This window comes from Carica papaya, chromosome 4 (genome assembly GCF_054855325.1).
Source record: "Carica papaya isolate Zhongbai chromosome 4, ASM5485532v1, whole genome shotgun sequence".
Classification (NCBI taxonomy): Eukaryota; Viridiplantae; Streptophyta; class Magnoliopsida; order Brassicales; family Caricaceae; genus Carica; species Carica papaya.
The window spans coordinates 21,200,905-21,220,823 of record NC_142312.1 but is presented as its reverse complement, the minus strand read 5'-3'; the positions used below and the strand labels follow the sequence as shown (position 1 = coordinate 21,220,823).

General features: G+C 34.3%; 1 long non-coding RNA gene across 2 annotated transcripts in view; it reads right to left on the bottom strand.

Annotated features, from left to right (window-relative positions):
- Nucleotides 1–19,356, bottom strand: part of LOC148266447 (uncharacterized) — a 34,061-nt gene extending 14,705 nt beyond the window's left edge. The window contains exons 1-2 of one of the 2 annotated variants that reach the window (XR_015818529.1): nt 17,375–19,356; nt 6,384–16,332 (exon numbers count right to left, since the gene is read on the bottom strand). This is a non-coding gene — a long non-coding RNA (uncharacterized LOC148266447). Of the gene's footprint in view, nt 1–6,383; nt 16,333–17,374 lie in introns of those variants that run through there. The other variant, XR_015818528.1, reaches the window with a different exon arrangement.
- Between the last annotated feature and the right edge of the window lie 563 nt (nt 19,357–19,919).

Genomic DNA, 19,919 nt, shown 5'->3' with positions numbered 1-19,919 from the left:
TGTGATGAAATGATTAAGAGTAAGTGAGTTGAAGGTAAAGAGATGGAGATTGATAAAGTGTATTATGTAGTGCTTGAGGGCAAGCACAGGATAAGTGTGGGGGAGTTTGATAGTGCCTAAAAACGACATCATTATCACATACTTTCGAGTTGTTAAACTTGATGGCATGCTATCTAATCCGAGTTATTTTCTATATTTTATTGCAGGACAAGAGATTAGTACTGAACAAGGAAAAACAACATAAAAAGAAGAAAAGTTTGTGAAAAGAGTCATCAGCCCAGAAACAAGTATTGGGCAAGCCTTGGTCCAGCAAACAGACAACTTAGCCTTGGGCAAGGCTAAGAGTCGCGCACAGTAGAAGATTTAAATTAAAACGTGTGCTTTTCAAATATGGAAAATGATATTATTACAGCTATGATTTGGGACTGAAAATTAAGGAGAAACTATTTTGAAAGGGTTGGGATAAGTAGAAAATCAAGAAAAATGATCTTAACCAACAAAAGAAGAAAAATCTAACTCCTTTTCTACAAAGATGGTGGCTATCAAAGCAGAATCATCATCTCTCTTCTTTCTTCTACTCTCCAAGAACTCAATTGTATTAAAAAGTCCACTATGAGTGGCTGATATATTTATTTTTTCCTAGTTGATAGATCTAGTAAACTCTAATAATGTATTTGTGAAATCTAATCGAATTAATTTGAGTTTTATTTCAAATATGGTATTTATTTACATCCTGCACTTATATATATTTATTGTTTTGAATCCATTTAAAAATGATCCATCATGCGAGAAGAGAAACCTACCTAGTAGTGATCAGTGCCGCACTGATGAGGTAAATAATCTAGTTGACCAGTTCATGCGGATGAATCTGGTAAGTTGAATCAGGTCCTTCTAGCTCTCAAGGCCATTGACAAGTTAAATCTTGTGAACGGTCCTAGGACTGCTTGACAGCAAAGAACCAACTAATAAACGTTTCTTGGTTTGTTCACGAATAAGAAAGGATTGGTTGTCGGAAAATTTTCGACAACTATAATTGATTTACCATATTTTGGGTAAAATGAATCTCTGCATCTATGATCAATTAAATTACTAGAACTAACTATTTTGTCAATTAGTAATCCTTCTTATGATTGTTTTAGTTTCTAATTTGTAGCCAAGAGTTTGTTTGTTTTATATTTTACGTATTGGATTCTACAAGACCCCCCTTGTTTGTTTTTTAATTGTTGGTCAAGGAAGAAAATTAGTTTTCAATTCTCTGTGGATTCGAACCTTCTTACCACTATTACAATATTATTTTATTGGTTAATTAGGAATTTATTTTTAGTATATTTGACACCCATCAATGGGTTAAATATATATATTTTATAATGGAGAACTTGAAGACAATCAAAGATGATATGATCTGTTTTGTACAAGAGCATTTCAAGATAGGTAAGTTTGTAAAGTCATTGAATACATTATCTTTTCCTAATCCCTAAATTTGATAACTCAACTTGACTAAGAGACTTTCGACCAAAATCCGTTGTTATGATTATGCATGAAATTTTACCAAAGTGTTAGCTACTAGATTGAGGGCTTGGTGGATGATATGGTGGAAAAGTCATAATTTAATTTTGTTCAGGGATATTGTTTTTAGATTGTGTTTCGACTACTTTGGAGGTTGTGAATTTGGTAAAGAGTGATAGTGGCATTATGTTTAAAGTGGATTTTAAAAAAGTATATGACTCAGCTGGTCGGTGGCTTTTAGAGGAAGTAATAAATAAATGAATTTTTTGTAAGAGATGTAGAAAATGGTTTATATCTTGTGTGTTAACAAGGATGATATTTTTGACTCAAACATACCCAACATGATCTATTGCAGTTTTACCAATCAGTAATAGGTTTGGGTCAAATTGGATTCTGGGTTTGGCATGCCAAAACATACTCAAACTTAACCAAATTAATATATATGTCATATTATTTTTCTTATTAATATAAATGATATATATATAATTTTTAATCGGTTACCAAAACAAGCCTCTATCTCTATTCCTCTAGTCAAAAGTAACACCAAGTCCTTTTCCTCTTCTTTTTCACTCCATCATCAATTATTATTAGCTCGATCGTGCATGGCACACTACATCTATAAATTTACTCATCTTCTTCATCTTTAATTAATTGTGTATGCATTTGTTTTTACTCTTCAAGTCTATGCTCTAACAAACACCAACAGCTACAAGCATGCAAATACAGAACCATCATGAAAATATGATTGAGCCAAATATAAGTTGGATAATTTGCAAGTCTGATACAACTAGAAAAAGTAAGAAGAATCAAACCCACTGCGTGATTGTGGCGAGTTTGAGTTGTGTTAGTGATTGATGTGACTTAAATTATGATGCTTTTAATCATAAGGGTATTTTTATAATTATCATAGGGATTAATGTTATTTATATTCTGGGGACTTAAAAAAATCATAGTAGCCTCCCTATATATAGGTTTGCTAACCTATTGGTGATGTACTCTCTTTTAATCATAGTATAATATTTTTTTACTGGTCTTGCTTGTGGATATATGCACATTGTCGAACCATGTAAAATCTTATATTGTACTTTTTTATGCTTTTACTTTGTTTATGATTGTGCATGATTTAGGGATCAATTTTCCAACAAGTGGTATCAGAGCTCGAGTTTGAGCTGGGTTAGAGAGAGAAAACATATCTTTTAGTGAGAAAAAATAAAAAAAGAAAAAATAAGATCAGTTTTTGGCCAAACACAGTTTGAAGAAGACAAACCGCATGGTGATGACAGTTCATGGTAAAGATATTGTAGCAAGAGACAAAAAGCCAGATCTGTTAACACGAAACGTGCGGCATCTAGCGACGAAAGAAAACTAAACGAAGTTGTAGGTGTACACCAACAAGGAAGAAGACTGCACCTGCCAATACATGGAGGCTGTAGAAGGAGCCCAATCCTCGCGTGAACCACTTCTCGACCTTGTCTGTGCGTAAAACCAGAAGACTCAGAGATAGATCGAACGGCGAAAGTGCATCGGAAAATAAGAAAAGTCGTGGCGCTCGGCTTTGCACGAAAGCATTTTTTCGATATTGTTTTGACAGAATGTCAACATATTTGTGCCAGTTTTGGAATCGCCAGCATTTTCTGTTGTGTTGTGGTGTTTTCCGGTAATAGCGAGAGGTGCCCGTGTGTGATGATGTGTGGAGGCACGTAGAGGCAGGTCGAGGCACATGCGGTGCTCTGGCATTTTTCTGCGTGATGTTTCTTCCCTATGAGTATTTTTTTAATTTTTTTTACAGTATTATTTCTTTCTATTTTTCTGTTTTTGTACACAGTTTAGGGATACAAAATGGTATCCAAAAAGTATAAGGTAAAAATATTTGATGGTAAAACGAGTTTCAGCTTATGAAAAATTAGAATGAGTTCATTTTTTGTACTACAAGGATTATGGAAGGCAGTTGAAGAAAGATTCCCATATGGTATGAGAAAGACAAAAAGACAGATATGCAAGATAGAACCCTATGTGTGATTTTCTTGAGTGTAACTGATAATATTCTACGGAAAATTATTGGGGAAGTTTCCACTTCAGTTGTGTGGAAGAAATTAGAAGAATTATATTCTGTAGGTCGCTAATGAATTGCCTTTAACTGAAGAAAATACTGTATAATATGAAAATGAGTGAACGTTTACTCAACAGGATTTTGATGTTTTAATTCTATCATTATAGAATTGAATAATATAGATATCAAGATTGATAATGAGGATTAGATCCTAATTGTACTGTGTTCACTACCACCATCATATGAGAACTTTGTTGATACTCTACTATACGAGAAAGACAATATTTTACTAAACAATGTTAGTAATGCATTAAAATCAAAGGAGTTGAAAAAGAACTTCCCACAGTATAGATCAAAAGGAGAGAGTTTAATGAACATGGCAAAAACACAGAGAATGAATAAGTCAAAGGGTAGATCTAAATCAAGAGCTAAGAAGTCAAACTGTTTTGAATGTAGGGAGCAGGGTCACTTTAAGAGAAATTATCCCAAGTTGAGAGAGAAAAAAGGAAAGAAGCAAGAGAACTATGCTAATTTAGCAGATGTTAACGATTCTTATGATAGTGGTAGCAGTAGTGATGGAGAAGTCTTATCTGTGAGTTTTGGTCATGGAAAGAATTCTTGAATTCTTGATACTGGTGTTACATTCTATATGTGTCCACACAAGCATTGGTTTGCTACATACAAATAGATGAATGGTACTGTATACATGGACAATAATAGTCAGTTGATTGTAGATGGAATTGGTGACATCAGATTAAAAATGTTTGATGGAGCTATCAGAACCATCGAGTGTTGGTATGTTTTTCAGAAGAAGAGGAACTTGATTTCTCTTCCTACTTTGGATTCTCTAGGATACAAATTTCATGCAGAGAATTGTATTCTTAAAGTAGGCAAAGGCTCAATGGTATTCATGAAAGGCAGTTTGAAATCTAGATTATATACTCTTCAAGGCAATATAGTTTTAGGGGAAGCTACTGTAGCATCAGAAAACAGTGATCAAAATCAGACAAGTTGTGGCATATGGGCCTAGGCATATGAGTGACAATGGACTATTTGTGTTTAGCAGACAGAATCTATTGGACAGTTATAAAAAAGAAGTCATGGATTTATGTGAACATTGTGTGTTTGAGAAGGTGGCCAGGTTGAAGTTCAACAAACAGGCAATGCGCAAGACCAAGGATAAGTTGGACTATATCCATTATGACTTATGGGGTCCATAGAGAACTCCTTCCAAATATGGTACCAGGTATTTTATGACTCTGATTGATGATTATTATAAGATGGTTTGGGTATATTTTTAAAAGTATAAGGAAGATGTATTTTAAACTTTTGTCAAATAGAAGACCACAATTGAGAAGAAGACAGAGAGAAAGATCAAATGTCTTAGAACTAACAGTGCGTTAGAATTTTATAATCATGAGTTTAATAATTTATGTAGTACAAAAGGCATAATGAGATACCGCATTTGTGTTAGGTCACTACAATAGAATGGTATTGCAGAATGCATGAATATAACACTTTGTGATAAAGCACGAAACATGATATCTCATTTAGGCTTGGGACAAGAATTTTGAGCAGAAGCTGTGAATACCACTTGTTTCTTAGTTAATAGATCTCCATTCACAACTATTGAGTGCAAAACGCCTTTTGAAGTAAGGTTTGGTTCATTTGCTTACTATTCTCAGTTGAGGGTGTTTGATTTTCTTGCTTATGCTCATGTAAGCGATGGCAAACTTGAGCTGAAGGAAAAAAAATATATTTTTAGGGTATGCATAGGGAGTGAAAATTTACATATTATAGTATAGTGATTCAAAGTCTCCAGGGTTTATTATCAGCAGAGATGTGATATTTAATGAGTATTCTTCTGTAGATAATTTAAAAAAAAATACAATAGCACAATCAGATCTCAGTGTTAGAGAACAAGTAGAGGTGGAGGTTGAGACTCTAGCAGCTCAGTCAAACATAGTACAAGGTAGTACAACTGATCAACAATAATCTTATAGCATTGCAACAAACAGGGAGAGAAGACAAATTAGACCACCACAGGGGTATGAAAATCTGGTTGGGTTGCCTTAACAGTTGTAGAGATAGTTATTTTACAAGAACCAAGTCATAGTGAAGTTATTTCTAGTTCAGATGCAGATCAATGTTTTGGTGCTATGGGTGAAGAAATTGAGTTACTTAATAAGAATCAAACTTGGAAGCTCATACCATTTCTAAAAGAACAAAAGGTAATAGGCTGTAAATGGGTTTTCAATAAGAAGGAAGGCATCCCGAGGGCAGAAACACCTCGATACAAGACTAGATTAATAACTAAAGGTTTTACTCAACAAAAAGGGATCGACTTTAATGAAATGTTATCTCTAGTTGTGAAACACAGTTCCTGTCACGGATCATACCCCATTTTATTGGGTAATAATCAGAGTATACTTGCTTAAATTACATAGACTCGAGTTAAGTAAAATAATTTAACTTTATTAATCATAATAGAGTAAAAAAAGTATTACATCCCTTAAATGTAAAACATAAATATATATTCGAGACTCTAAATTTTTTGGCTTACATTAGTAAACAAAAGTATGAAATAATAACCTGAATTTCAAAGTCTATCTTAAAAACTTTTCTCTATATCACCGCTTACTCTATAGCAATATCTTCGGTATTTGGAGGGTGATATGGGGGGTGAGATAAAATCTTTCAATAAGCGATATTATGAAATCACAACATAGTATATGCAATATACAGTTTCCTTACATAAAATAAAAATATATCATATAATCTTTCCAAGACAGATATACGAATCATAAGATAAATGCACAAATCAAAAAACAGATTCACAATTGCTTCGTTGTATACTTCATCACTATTATGGAGGATCAATAAGTTACTATACATTATGTGTAGGGACATGTACTTATCACTAGTTCTCCATGTATTCGAACACGTAACAACATACATGAATACCTTGAAATACTATTACCCCCCGAACACGGAACGGTTATGGCACACAAATTAGACTATTTTTTCATACACTCGAACACAGAATGGTTATGTATAGATATACACTTATCACTTTGCTAATACACCCAAACACAATAATGGTTATGTATGGCCACATTGAAGCCTAGCATAATGCAAATATTTTTAGAAAAACTCATTTTCATAATGAGTGATGCATATTTATTAAAATCAAATTTCGAAAATAAAAAATGAAATAATACTTATATTAAAGTAAAACTTTAACAAATACCTATTTAGAAAATATAAAAGACAATTCAGACACTTTCAAATTTTTATACTGAAAATACGTAAAATACTTCAAAACTACATAGTCTAATGAATCTATAATATCCAATTACCTTAGGTCCTTAGCAGTCGTAATCTTAATTCTAGTAGAATTCTGCCTTTATTTATGATATTTTTCTCTCAAAATTCAGCAGAGTTTCGTACTAATTTTTGATCACTTTTTTAACTAAAAAATATCCAACACAATACTCAAAAACTAACTCTAAAATTTAAAGAGAAATAAAAGTTCAAAACTTAAGAAAAGACTTACATTTTTAACGATTTATAACCTTCTTTTGACTGTAAGCCTTCATCCTCTTCTCTTCCTCTTCCTTTACTCTCACAAATTTAACAGACTTTCCCTAAGGTCTTTATCTAAAACCTCATAATACTCTAAAAAATCACACACTTTGTATTCCTTCTCTCCCCACCTCTATGCTTCTCACTATTTTTCTCTCATCTGGAATGTCTCTTCCTCCCTTCTCCCATCCCCTTATTTATCAGAGTGGGGAGCCATGAAAGAAAGGTTGCCACCATCCTGTCATACTATTTCATTTAAAAGTGTACTACCTTTCATCCTGTCACTTCATCTAAAAGTGTACTACTTTCACATGCCTCTTTATCTAAAATGTTACTACTTTTTACATGTTATTTCATCTAAAAGGTTACTACTTTTCACATGCCACTTCATCTAAAAGTTGTAACTTTTCGTTATATCACTTCATTTAAAACTACTTTATCTAAAAGGTTTCCACCTTTTTCCATACATATTCATGCTTATTCTAGCTCTTTCATCCTTATCAATCTTTTTTCCGTTTGACTCCAAACTATGTTACTAATATTATTATACATTTTCAAACACATATAAAGGCTAAATTAAATATATCAAACTTAAAAAATTAACTCGAGGGTATTTTTGAACTATCACAATTCGATCAGAGTCTTACTTGCTATGCTTACTCTTTATGATTTAGAGTTGGAGCATTTAGATGTAAAAATTGCATTTCTATATGGTGAATTGGAGGAAGAGATTTATATGAATCAGGCTGAGGGATTTGTCATTTCAGATATGGAAAAAAATGTTTGTCTACTTAAGAAACCTTTATATGGTTTAAAATACTCGCCTAAACAATGGTACAAGAGATTTGATACATTCATGAGACATAATGGCTTCATTCGTAGTACCTATAACAGTTGTGTGTATCATAAGAGACTTTCAGATGGTTATGTCTATTATATGTACATGACATGTTTATTACTTATAAAAGTATATCACATATTGATACTCTGAAAAGGAAGTTGGGTGAAGAGTTTAAGATAAAAGATTTGGGTATTGCAAGGAGGATACTAGGAATAGAGATAACTCGGGATAGAAGTACTAGAAAACTTTTCTTGTCTTAGCAATCATATGTTGAGAAGTTACTATAGCATTTCAATATGAGCAATACAAAACTCATAACTGATCCACTTGGTGCTCACTTCAAGTTATCTCCAAACATGTCACCATAGACAGATGAAGACATGGAGCATATGTTCAATGTTCCATACTCGAGTGTTGTAAGTAACATCATGTATGTCATGGTTTGTACTCGTTCTGATATTTCAGATGCAGTTAGTATAATGAGTAGATACATGATGTATCTTGGGAAACAACATTGGTAGGCAATGAAATGGATTCTAAGGTACTTAAAAGATACATCATATATGGGTATGATGTTTGACAAAGCCAAGATGAGTGACTCAGTTGTAGGCTATGTGGATTCAAATAATGTAGAGGATTTGGATAGGAGGAGATCTATGACAGATTATCTGTTTACTCTATCTGGAAGTGTTATTAGTTGAAAGGCAATGTTGCAAGCTACAGTACCTTTGTTTACCATAAAGTCTGAATATATGGCTATAAGAGAAGTAGTAAAAGAGGCTATTTGGCTTTAGGGTTTGATGAGTGATCTTGGGTTAACACATAAAAAGTTTACTGTGTTTTATGATAGTCAAAGTGTCGTACATCTCACCAAGAACAAGATGCACCATGAGCGAAAAAATCATATTGATGTAAGATATTACTTCATCCGGGATATTATATCATAAGGTATCATAGTTGTGCGTAAGGTATCTTTACAGGAAACTGTCGTGGATATGATGACGAAGGCAATCCCAGTTAGCAAGTTTAGGCACTGCCTAAACTTGGTTGAAGTTTGTAATACTCACTAGTGCCCCTGAGCAGGCATCATGACAAGACAAAATTATAAGGTCATTTCATTTAATGTTGAAGAGAATTTAAGCAAAGGGAAGATCTGTTGATGTGGCTTAAATTATGATGATTTTAATCATGAATATATTTTTGTAATTATCCTAGGGATTAATTTTATGTATATTATGATAACTTAAAAAAACCCTAATAACCTCCCTACATATACATTTATTAAGCTATGTGTGATGTACTATCTTTTGATCATAGTGAAATATTTTCTTGCTGGTCTTGTCCCTATATGTAAGCACACTACCGAACCACAAAAAATCCTGTGTTGTTTTTTTTTTCTACTTTTACTTTGTTTGTGATTGTGCATGATTTAAAAATCAATTTCCCAATAGTTAGATATAGTGGGCTTAGGTTCATGAATCAGCCTCAAACCCCCCATTGCTTTTATAGATTCAATTTCCACACTAAAGACAATTAAAGAAGTTTTGAATCATCCTATCTTGCATAATGTGATGTTTGAGGAGATAAATGCTCTTGATGAAAATTATATTTGGGATTTGGTGGATTTATCAAAGAAAAAAAAATTGTGGGATGCAAATGGGTCTTTTTAGTCAAAGTAAACCTAGATGTCTCAGTAGCAAGACTTAAAGCTAGACTTATAGCAAATGGCTATGCTCAAAATTATAGGGTAGATTATTCTGATACCTTCTCTCTTGTAGTCAAACTTACATCTGTCCGTTTATTCATCTTTATTGCAACATCTTGATATTGGTCCTTACACCGGTTAGATATCAAGAATGCATTCCTTCAACGCGATCTCTTAGAAGAAGTATATACGAAACAACCACTTGGATTTGTTGCACAAGAGGAGTATGAGAAAGTCCGTCATTTGAAGAAATCTTTGTATGGCTCGAAGTAGAGTCCTCGTGCATAGTTTGGGAAATTTAGAGAAATAGTTTTGGAATTTGAGTATGATCACTCGATTTTTTATAGACAGTCAGCAATTGGTCTTATACGTCTTGTTATCTATGTTATTGATATTGTTATTATAGGAGATAACTGTGTAGGAATATCCTTTCTCAAGTCATTCTTACATACCAAGTTTCACACCAAAGACTTGCATAAGTTAAAATACTTCTTGGGAGTAGAAGTAACAAAAAGCAAGAAATTGATTTTCTTGTCTCAGAGGAAGTATGTACTTGACCTACTTGTAAAAAATTGAAAAGTTGAGATCTAAACCATGTAACACACCAATGATACTAAATGTATACCTTACTAAAAATAATGGTGACCCCCTTGATGATCTAAAAAATTACAGACAATTAGTTGGAAAACTAAATTATCTCACAGTGACTCGTCCAGATATTGCATGTTTGTTAGTGTTGTTAGTCAATTTATGTCTGCACCTACAATCAAATATTGGGAAACTTTGGAACAAATTTTGTGCAACCTAAAAGGTGCTCTAGTACTTGGTATATTGTTTAGCAATCATGGGCACACTCACATTGAATATTTTGCAAATGTTGGTTGGGCTGAATCTAAAATTGATAAAAGATCCATTACAGATTATTGTATTTTCGTTGGTAGGAACCTAATATTATGGAGTAAAAAGAAGACCGTTGTGTCCCGGTCCAGTGCAGAGTCCGAATACAGAGTTATGACCCAGTTCACATGTGAAATCTTATAGATACAACACTTCTCAGAGGAAGTGGGTTTGAATCTCATATTACCTGTAAAACTCTGGTGTGATAATCAAACTGCCCTTCATATTGTCTCAAATCCAGTGTACCATGAAAGAACAAAATATATTAAGATTAATTGTCACTTCATTCGTGAGAAGATTCATGATAACTTAATTTTTAAAGGTTATGTGAAAGTAAGGGAACAATTAGGTGATATATTCACAAATGCTTTGAATGGAATCTAAATTAACATATCTTCATAACAAACTGGACATGATTAATATTTATGCTTCAGCTTGAGGGAGAGTATTAGAATATTTCAAAATATATTACGAAATATATTACAAAATATTCTTATGTAATTATTAGTTGATTTCCTAGTATTAATAGGGTGATTTATGTTTCTACATCTAGATCTCTCTTCTATGTATATATACCCTTAAACCTATGGAATAAAATACAAGAAATATGTAGTATTTTTCTTCCCTAACTCTTTATATTTATCAACAAGAATTAACTAACAAGTGTCTCTTAGTTAATATAGGATTAAAAAAAGATTGGTTGTTAGGAGTGCTTCAAATAACTAGAACTGGTTTACTGAAGGTTGATGTGAGTGATCATTGCATCAATGATCAATCCTGTAACTGGAATCAAACTACTTCTTTAATTGATATCCATTCATAACTGTTTACTACTTCAATTACTTATTGATAATATTCTCTATTTTTCTGTTTTAAATTTTATTGATTCATTTTAATTCTTTGTATTGTGTTGGAACAAAAACCCATAGCCTTTATTTTTATCACTGTTATAAAAGGATAGTGGTTTTAAATTCCCTAAGTATTTGATCCTATTTACCACTACTACAATAGTAGTTTTTATCACTGCTGCCGGCGGCGTGTCTGGCTAACGCGCACAAAAACTATGGTTGTGCAAGCCGGGGTTTAGCAGTGACTCTGTTTGGGTGATGTTGGGTTTGGTTTTTTTGATAGTTGAGTACCAACTTAGCCTATTTTACTTATTTTAGGGTTTTGAAAAAATTTTGAAATTAACCCTAAAATAGTCTTACTTTAGCTCTGATACTATGAAGATTTTGGAGAAAATAATCTTCTAATTTTATTTCTTATATGCTTTGCGTTTACACTTAAGAGATATGTATAGAGTAATTATCCTTATTCTAAGAGGATTCTAATTACATGATATATATTTACTATTAGAACTTTAACTACCCTAATACTCTACTTACTATAGAATCCTTATCAACAATATTATAGATTCTATAAATCAGAAATGCTTTAACTTGTGCCATGGTGATGAGTTAAATGTTGTATTCTGTAATGGTATAAATGTAGATAGCTTAGAGATTTTGAAGGAAGATTATGTTGCTGAGAGGAATTTGCAGGAGACTGTGTTTGAACTAAAAGCGCTTAAACAACAAAAATGTAATGCACCAAATATTGAATTTCTTATTTCTCACATGAGGCTTTTACCTTATGTTTTGCAGGCACCCAAGCTGAAGCTTAAGCCACTACCCAAACATTTGAAATACATGTTTTTGGGAGAATGAGAGACTCTTCTGGTAATAATTTCCAACAAGTTGAGCATAACAGAAGAAGACAGGTTAATCAGAGTGCTCCAGGAGCACAAGGAAGTAGTTGGATGGATTATTGCTGATATTGAAGGGATATCAAGCCTAGCAGACAAGCACAGAGTCGCCTAAACCCGCCAATGATGGAGGTTATGAAGAAAGAAGTCTTGAAACTACTTGATGTCAGGGTTATTTACCCAATTTCAGATAGCAAATGTATAAGTCTGGTGCAGGTGGTGCCTAAGAAAACAAGGATAACGGTGTTTGAAAATCAGGATGGTAAGTAGGTATCCACTAGGGTGCAGAATGGTTGGAGGGTTTGCATAGATTACCAAAAGCTGGATGCTTCTACCAGAAAAGATCACTTCCCACTCTGTTTCATTGATCAAATGCTGAAACGATTAGCCGGATGAATGCATTACTGCTGTCTGGATGGCTATTTTGACTTCTACTAGATCTCGTTTGCACCTGAAGATCAAGAAAAAACTACATTTACATGTCCTTTTGGCACCTTTACCTAGAGGAGGATGTCTTTTGACCTTTCCAACGCCCCAGCAACATTCTAGAGATGCATGGTCAGTATTTTTTCCGATTTTGTGGAGCGCATAATAAAAGTTTTCGTAGATGATTTTACGATTTACAGTAACTCTTTTGATGAGTGTCTCGCCAACCTCACAAAATTATTAAAAAATGCCTTGAGTCTAACATTGTCTTGAACTATGAAAAGTTTTATTTAATGGATGATTAAGGATTGATCTTGGAACATGTGGTGTCTTCAAAAGGAATAGAGGTGGATAAGGCAAAGGTTGATGTGATTAAATCCCTACCTTACCCCACGAGTGTTCGAGAAGTGCGATCTTTCCTTAGACATGTAGAGTTCTATAGGTAGTTCATCAAGGATTTCTTCAAGATTACCCAACCTCTATAGTGGCTGCTGTAAAAGGAAGTTGTATTCGAATTTGATGTATCTTGCAAGGACGCGTTTGACGTACTCAAAGAGAAGTTGGTGACAGCACCTATCATGCATCCACCGAACTAGGAGCTGCCATTTAAGATTATGTGTGATGCCAGCAACCAAGCTGTGGGTGCAATCCTTGGGAAAAGGATAGGTAGAGACTCACATGTGATCTATTATGCCTCAAGAACTGTTAATAGTGCCTAGATCAATTGCTCAATTATAGAAAAGGAGTTCTTGGCTGTCGTATTTGTCTCAAAAAAATTCTGTTCTTACTTGCTTAGTATTAAGGTGATTGTGCTTTCATACCATGCAGCATTAAAATACTTACTCAAAAATAAAGAGGCAAAACCGAGGTTGATTAATTGGATACTCCTGCTACAGGAGTTTGATACAGAAATACGAGATAAAAAGGGCATGGAGAATCATGTTGCTGACCACCTCAGCCACCTACCACTGAGTGAAAAGCCTTCGCCATTAAAGGATGACTTAAGGATGAACATTTTTTCTGAGTCTGACAATCAACACCATGGTACACAAATATCGTCAATTATTTAGTCACCAACACACTCTCTCGTGAGCTGTCCAGAACAAATAGAGATATGATCAAGAAAGAAGCTAGACATTATGTGTGGGACAATCCCTATTTGTAGAAATATTATGCCGATCAGATCATTCGCCACTGTGTACCTGAAGTTGAAATCTCCTCCATTATGAACTTCTATCACTCTCATGCTTGCGGGGGGCACTTCGGCCCTAAATGAACAACCCCCAAGGTGTTGGAATGTGTTTGTTTTGGTCCTCCCTGTTTCATGAAATATACATCTATTGCAAAACATGTGAAAAATGCCAAAAGAATGGCAACTTAAGTCGCAGAGACCAAATGCAACAAATGCCCATCCTAATTTGTGAAATCTTCGATGTATGGGGCATAGATTTCATGGGACCGTTCCCTTCTTCGTTTGGTAACTCCTACATTCTACTTGTAGTTGACTACGTCTCTAAATGGATAAAAGCCAAGACTACCAGAACTGAGGATACTAAAAGTGTTGTAAGTTTTATCAAAACGCGTATCTTTATTAGGTTCGGAATAACTTGAGCGATGATAAGTGACCAAGGAATGCACTTTTGTAATCAAGTTGTCGAAGCTCTCTTTAAGAAATATCATCTCACCCACTGCATCTCCATTGCCTACCACACGCAAACTAGCATGCAAGTAGAAAATTTCCAACAAAGAAGTGAAGTCGATCCTAGAAAAGACAGTCAATCCTAACAGGAAGGATTGGAGCCTACGACTAGATGATGTTTTATGCGCATACCAACCAGCTTTCAAAATCCCAATAGGAATGTCGCCATACCGTCTGATCTTTGGCAAAACTTGTCGTCTTCCTATTGAACTAGAGTACAGAGCCTATTGGGCGATTAAAAGCTGCAACATGCAATAAGAAGCAGCTGGGGAACCCGGGAAGTTACAACTGTAAGAACTTGAAAAAATAAGAAATGATGCTTATGAGAACTCGAGGATCTATAAAGAAAAAGACCAAGGCTTTCTATGATCGGATGATCTCCATAAAATAATTCTAAATAGGATAAAAGGTCTTACTTTACGACTCTTTTCTTAAGCTGTTTCCCGATAAGCTACATTCAAGGTGGTTAGGCCCATTTATTGTTATCAACACATTCCCTCATCGTGCAGTCGATATCAAAAGTCTGGACACACAAAATTTTCAAAGTAAATGGCAATCAGCTGAAGCCCTTTTATGAGGGGTTCTCTGTACAACAGGTTGAAGAACTCACCCTGAGCATTCTTAAAGAAAGTGCCAAACAGAAATGGGTTGTGTCTAGCCTAGGACAATAAACAAGCACGTTTAATGAGAGGCAACAAATTCGATTTTTGTTCTTTTTATTGTGAAGTTTAGTTATTTTAGTTGTTAGTGATTTGCTCTATCTATTCTAACTAGAATCAAAACTACTCTTTTAATCGGAATCCATTTATAACTGTTTGCTACTTCAATAACTTACTGATAATATTCTCTGTCTTTATGTTTTAAGTTTTATTGATTCATTTTAATTTTTGTATTGTGTTGGAACAAAATCCCCCAACCTTTATTTTTATCACTAGCATGAAAAAATATTGGTTCCCAATTCCCTGAGAATTCAACCTTATTCGCCACTACAACGAGTGTTAAATTGTTGTTATAATAGAAAATTATTTTTAGTGGATTCGACACCCATCATTTTCATCATCTCCCCATAGAAACCGGCATTGGATCAACTCAAGTTTCTTAACACCTTTTGTTGGAATATGGAGCACGAATAAGTAATAAAATGGGAGATTAGACAAGGTGCTTTTGATTAGAGTCAATCTACCCCCTTTTGAAATGAATTTTCTTTTCTATCTTACTGGCCAGTTTTCAAAAATATCAATGATTGGCTCCCAACTGCTTCCATCTTTAAACTTAGCACCGAGAGGCATATCCAAATACTTGGTAGGGAGTTGATTTGCTTTATAGCCTAATACACGAGAGGGGAAATGTCCATTATTAGTGGTACCAATCCCAACTAGTTCAGATTCATTCAAGTTAATTTTGAGACTGAAAACTGCTTGAAAACAGAGAAAAATATATTTTAGCATAAGAAGTGAGTTAACATACGCTTGATAGAAGAGTAAAGTATTGTCTGCAAGAAATATATGAGTGATTTCCATTTGTTTACCAAAGTTGCCAACATTAGTACCTTTTAACATCCTTACCTTTTACCAAAGGTGACCCTCACACCTTGTCTCAAAGCCCTTGAAGCTTTTAAGAAAGAAGATGGTCCACCATTTACCATGACAACAAAACTGGATGTGGAGATGCAAGTGCGAATCCATTTTCTCCATTTCTTACTGAAATCCTTTCTCTCCATTTCTTACTGAAATCCATTCTCTCAAGCTTGTAGTCAACAAAATTTCAAGAAATATGATCAAAGGCCTTCTCCATATCCAATTTGCAAAAGACTCCACTTTTTTTTATTTTTGAAGACATCATCCACTTCTTCATTGGCAATGAAAATGGCATCCGTAATCTGTCTTTCCCCAATGATCAAATTGATGACTTTAGATAATCTATTAGTCAGAACTTTAGACATGAATTTATAAACACATCCTACCAAGCTTATGGGGCAAAAATCTTTGATGTTCTTGGCACAAAATTTTTTTGGGATCATTAGAAAGAATGTGGAATTTAGAGATCTCACAAAGGAGCTATTCTTGTGGAAATCCCTAAAGAAACTGAAAACATTATCTTTAACAACTTCCCAACGATTTTATATAAATTTTAAGTTAAAGCCAACTGGTCTATTTTTTCCCCATTGCAGTCCCAAAGACAGCTAAGAATCTCTTCTTCGGTGAAAGCAGCCTCAAGTTGTATACTATCCAAATCCTGTAATCTGTTAAATAGTAGGTCATCCAACTTAGGCCTTTGGTCAAACTTCTTAGTGTACAATCTTTTGAAATAAGATTTGACACTTTTTCTCATGTTATCATTCGCTTTGACACTGTTTTCATTAACAATAAGTTCCTTAACATAATTGATTCTTCTCCTATGATTAGCTAAATAGTGAAAATATTTATCATTTTTATCCCCCTCTTTGAGCCATTTTTTCCTAACTTTTTGTTCCAAGTGACAGCTTCCTTATATAAATAATTTGCCAAGTTCAGTTTAAGCAATTCTCATTTCTCTATGTTTGCAGGAGTCAGTCCAGTAAGCCCCTCCTGTTTGTCAAGAATATGAATCTCAGCCAATAAAACACTGGTGCTCATATCACCACTTAGCTCAAAGTCTTTGACCTATTTTTTATCTCTGATTTCAAGTTTTTGAGTTTCTTGGCTAATATAAAACTGGCAGTGACTTTAACTGTGAAAATTTTCCAAGAATCCGCAATTAATGAATTAAAACTATCAACATAGAGTCATTTATTGTCTTGCTAGAAGGGAATAGGCCCCTAATAAATCTCATCCTAGACTAGACAGATTGAAAAATGATCAGAGATTGGTGTAGAGAGTATCTTTTGACTGAGGTCCAGAAGTTCTAGCAGAAAATTAATGGAGATCAAGAAGTGATCTAACCTGGAGAAAGAAGAGGGATCACGTTGATTACTCCAGGTCCAATTCCCTCCCTTCAGGGGAAGATCCACCAGCTCTAATTTATCAATATTTTTTTGAACTCTTCTGCCAATGAAAAGAGAATTGGTCTCCAGATCTTTCGAAAAGTCTGAGAACCATGTTGAAGTCTCCTCCAACCACTACTTTCTTACCCCATTTGATGAAGCCAATTCTTCCCATAATAAGGAGTGTTCCAGCTCATTATCTTTACAATAAACACCAGAAAAATACCAAAAAGCACCATTGCTAATGTTAGAGAACTGGCAGGAAAGAGTGATCTTACTGATATGAACATCCTGGAACACCACACTGTCTTTCTTCCACACAAGAAGGATACCACTTGCAGTTCCTTTGACTGGTAAGAACTGTTTTCCTATCCGAGCTGCACTCCAAAGATTTTTTATAGTGGTTTCATTAATGGATTCAAATTTTGTTTTTTGGAGATAGGCAATGACAGGTTTCCAATGATTCAGACAACTCCTGATAATATTTTTCTTCCTCGTGTCGTTGATTCCACGAACATTCCAAAAAATAAGTTTGCCAATCATTTGATGATTTTTGCCATCCCCTCATTTCCCTTATTTTTCTTGCTTCTTCCTTTGTAGTTCGCATAACATTGTAACCGTTTTAGTTCCCTTGCTCCCCCTACCGACTGTTTTTCTTAACCCGTTTGGATGACTCATCCCCAGGTTTCTCACCTTCCATTCTTTTTTCTAATTCAGAAGATATAGAAATAGATTGAGCTTCAAAACCCTCAAAGGACTCACCCAGAGATCTATTGATGCTTAAAATGTTTTGTATAACCCATTTTGAATATGATTTTGCTTCATTGTGTGGGTCTTTTACAGAATCCAAAGGGATAATCTCAGAATGCAATAGTGATACATCACAAATGCTTTGGTCAAATGGCTTCCCTAAGAAGACACCACCATCGTAGGTCTGTTAAAACACGATCTCTAAACTCGTGGAAGGAACCATTGGCTGCGAGAGGAGACAATTGTCAGTCTCTAGGTTTAAGACGGGATCCATCTGGTCAAAGGAATCCACGATCTAGTTGTCAAAACGCATCAAATTGATAGCCATGTCAGAAGTTTCTTCTTTGCTAGAGTTTTCTATCGACATCAGATCAATTTTGTCTCTCATGGGAATTTGCCTCTACCTAACTAACCAAGTCTAGAGAATGAGAGACATGGTCTTTCCTAATCGGGCTCGAAGAGAGGGTTTAGAGTTTCTTCTTAGGCCTCAACATCCATTTAACCTTAAGGCTTCTTTCTTTGGGTTTTTTAACATCTTTGCTTCCCTGCTCAGCCAGGCTGATCAACCCATTTTCCCTTCTCTTGCTAGGTGAACATGTGCTTCCCCATGGCCTCTTTCAACAATGGACCAAGGTTGCCATCCCCAGCCCACTTTGAGAAGATTTGGTGCCCGCTCAGGGAGGCTGAATTTTGAATTTCAGAATTCATTAAATGGAGCCCGGTCGAGTCAGGTGTTGTCTTCTTCGCCCCGTTAGGCACTATTTGACCCAATGAGCATTAGTGAAATCTTTCCCATTAAAAGCTTCCACGGTTACCCGAAGATTGTGGCTACAGTGCAGTGAATGCAATAAAAGAGGTAGAGGCAGGAAAGAGATGATGGTTATGAATCTTATAAGGATGATTATTTAGTTGCCAGTGAATAAGTAAATAACTCTCTTTTGTTCTCTTGTCTGTAGTAAGGTGCACACTTGCAAGACACAAAGTGGAGAAGGAAAAAGAACATCATATGTTCCTATTAAAGATTCTTTCCTAAAAGAAACCTCCATGGAAGCTCTATGCAAGAAGAAACTTGATAACTCAATTGGTCAATATATTCACTTCATTCTACCAACAAAATTATATACTCCTAAATTATTTTTCATATTGAAAAGAATGATATAGCAGAACTATGCTAAATTTTTATAGGATAATTCAAAGATCAAAGTTTTACATTATTAGTTACTTTAAAACTTAAGGCCGAGTTTTTTCAATGAGGAGAGAATGATGCGGGATAGGTCAAATCTAAATTGCTAAATAGATTAAAAATTATAATCCTCTCAAATATAAAACTATTGCCCTATTTAAGAGCATATAATTATAATTTTGTAACTTTAAAATTTTAATTTTTTTGGTATTTAGTTTTCTTATTTGTTATAGTAATATTATTTTCTAATTCTATTAATATTAGTATTTCTTAATGGAATGTTATTAAAGAAGTACTACTTCAAAAACATTGTGAATATCTCCCTAATCTCACTTTCAAATAGATTTTGGTTATTTACTAAAATAATTTTGAGATTTTTCTCAATTTTCTAGCTGTGTAATGCTATTAAACCATGAAATGTGATGCTTAACACTTTTTAGATATGATGTCTAGAACAGATACTAGGTATAATGTCTATGTTTTCATCCTAAAATCTCTAAAGAAGCCAATGAATCCTAATTTGTCCTCCACTATCAAAATTCTAGGTTTACAAGCATACTACACAGATTAT